Source organism: Oncorhynchus keta, unplaced genomic scaffold (assembly GCF_023373465.1).
Source record: "Oncorhynchus keta strain PuntledgeMale-10-30-2019 unplaced genomic scaffold, Oket_V2 Un_contig_19870_pilon_pilon, whole genome shotgun sequence".
NCBI lineage: Eukaryota > Metazoa > Chordata > Actinopteri > Salmoniformes > Salmonidae > Oncorhynchus > Oncorhynchus keta.
This window is the reverse complement of record NW_026281704.1, coordinates 1-2,967: the sequence shown is the minus strand read 5'-3', so window position 1 is coordinate 2,967 and position 2,967 is coordinate 1. Positions and strand designations below refer to the sequence as shown.

The window sequence follows — 2,967 nt, the reverse complement described above, 5'->3', positions numbered from 1 at the left end:
CAAGCTCTAAATCATGTTTGATGCACTCTGGATGTCCAATTGTTGTTGTGCTGTTTATTCGAGACAAAATGATCAAGGTGGACAATTTTCAGCAAGTTGCAACATTGAAATGCAGAAATAAGCACTTTTCCATAAACAAGCTCTAAATCATGTTTGATGCACTCTGGATGTCCAATTGTTGCTGTGCTGTTTATTCGAGACGTTATGAACAAGGTGGACAATTTTCAGCAAGTTGCAACATTAAAATGCAGAAATAAGCACTTTTCCATAAACAAGCTCTAAATCATGTTTGATGCACTCTGGATGTCCAATTTTTGCTGTGCTGTCTATTTGAGATGAAATGAACATTGTGGACAGTTTTCCGCAAGTTGCAACATTGAAATACAGAAAAAGGTTTTTTTCCATAAACAAGCTCTAAATCATGTTTGATGCACTCTGTATGTCCAATTTTTGCTGTGCTGTCTGTTTGAGATGAAATGAACATTGTGGACAGTTTTCAGCAAGTTGCAACATTGAAATACAGAAAAAGTTTTTTCCATAAACAAGCTCCAAATCATGTTTGATGCACTCTGTATGTCCAATTTTTGCTGTGCTGTCTGTTTGAGATGAAATGAACATTGTGGACAGTTTTCAGCAAGTTGCAACATTGAAATACAGAAAAAGCGTTTTTCCATAAACAAGCTCTAAATCATGTTTGATGCACTCTGTATGTCCAATTTTGCTGTGCTGTCTGTTTGAGATGAAATTAACATTGTGCACAGTTTTCAGCAAGTTGCATCATACAGAAATACATTTTTCCATAAACAAGCTCTAAATCATGTTTGATGCACTCTGGATGTCCAATTGTTGTTGTGCTGTTTATTCGAGACAATATGAACAAGGTGGACAATTTTCAGCAAGTTGCATCATACAGAAATACATTTTCCCATAAACAAGCTCTAAATCATGTTTGATGCACTCTGGATGTCCAATTGTTGTTGTGCTGTTTATTCGAGACAATATGAACAAGGTGGACAATTTTCAGCAAGTTGCATCATACAGAAATACATTTTCCCATAAACAAGCTCTCTAAATCATGTTTGATGCACTCTGGATGTCCAATTGTTGTTGTGCTGTTTATTCGAGACAAAATGATCAAGGTGAGACAATTTTCAGCAAGTTGCAACATTGAAATGCAGAAATAAGCACTTTTCCATAAACAAGCTCTAAATCATGTTTGATGCACTCTGGATGTCCAATTGTTGCTGTGTTGTCTATTTGAGATGAAATTAACATTGTGCACAGTTTTCAGCAAGTTGCATCATACAGAAATACATTTTCCCATAAACAAGCTCTAAATCATGTTTGATGCACTCTGGATGTCCAATTGTTGTTGTGCTGTTTATTCGAGACAATATGAACAAGGTGGACAATTTTCAGCAAGTTGCATCATACAGAAATACATTTTCCCATAAACAAGCTCTAAATCATGTTTGATGCACTCTGGATGTCCAATTGTTGTTGTGCTGTTTATTCGAGACAAAATGATCAAGGTGGACAATTTTCAGCAAGTTGCAACATTGAAATGCAGAAATAAGCACTTTTCCATAAACAAGCTCTAAATCATGTTTGATGCACTCTGGATGTCCAATTGTTGCTGTGCTGTTTATTTGAGACGTTATGAATCATGTTTGATTGCACTCTGGATGTCCAATTTTGCTGTGCTGTATATTTGAGATGAAATGAACATTGTGAACAGTTTTCAGCAAGTTGCAACATTGAAATACAGAAAAAGTTTTTTTTTTCTAAATCATGTTTGATGCACTTGTATGTCCAATTTTTGCTGTGCTGTATATTTGAGATGAAATTAACATTGTGGACAGTTTTCAGCAAGTTGCAACATTGAAATACAGAAAAAACTTTTTTCCATAAACAAGCTCTAAATCATGTTTGATTGCACTCTGGATGTCCAATTTTGCTGCGCTGTATATTTGAGATGAAATGAACATTGTGGACAGTTTTCAGCAAGTTGCAACATTGAAATACAGAAAAACGTTTTTTTACATAAACAAGCTCTAAATCATGTTTGATGCACTCCGGATCAATTTTTGTTTGATTGCACTTTTCCAGTATGTCCAAAAAAAACGTTTTTTTTCAAAGCAAGCTGTGCTGTAATTTTTTGTTGTTTGAGATGAAATTAACATTGTGGACAGTTTTCAGCAAGTTGCAACATTGAAATACAGAAAAACTTTTTTCCATAAACAAGCTCTAAATCATGTTTGATGCACTCTGGATGTCAATTTTTGCTGTGCTGTCTATTTGAGATGAAATGAACATTGTGGACAGTTTTCCGAAGTTGCAACATTGAAATACAGAAAAAACTTTTTTCCATAAACAAGCTCTAAATCATTTTTGATGCACTCTGTGCTTTTTGCTCTATATGAGATTGAAATTAACATTGTGGACAGTTTTCAGCAAGTTGCAACATTGAAATACAAAAAACTTTTTTCCATAAACAAGCTCTAAATCATGTTTGATTGCACTCGGATGTCCAATTTTTGCTGTGCTGTCTATTTGAGATTGAAATTAACATTGTGGACAGTTTTCAGCAAGTTGCAACATTGAAATACAGAAAAATCGTTTTTTTCCATAAACAAGCTCTAAATCATGTTTGATGCACTCTAGATGTCCAATTTTTTGTTGTGCTGTCTATTTGAGATGAAATTAACATTGTGGACAGTTTTCAGCATTGCAATTGAAAATACAGAAAAAACGTTTTTTCCATAAACAAGCTCTAAATCATGTTTGATGCACTCTGTATGTCCAATTTTTGCTGTGCTGTCTATTTAAGATGAAATGAACATTGTGGACAGTTTTCAGCAAGTTGCAACATTGAAATACAGAAAAAACATTTTTTCCATAAACAAGCTCTAAATCATGTTTGATGCACTCTAGATGTCAATTTTTGCTGTGCTGTATATTTGAGAT

The 2,967-nt window shown here is 34.2% G+C and overlaps 1 long non-coding RNA gene across 1 annotated transcript; it reads left to right on the top strand.

Annotated features, from left to right (window-relative positions):
- The first annotated feature begins 738 nt into the window (after window positions 1–738).
- On the top strand, window positions 739–1,607 carry LOC127920541 (uncharacterized). Its single transcript, XR_008106599.1, has 2 exons — window positions 739–1,009; window positions 1,533–1,607. It is a non-coding gene; the product is annotated as an uncharacterized LOC127920541 (long non-coding RNA).
- The last annotated feature ends 1,360 nt before the right edge of the window (window positions 1,608–2,967 follow it).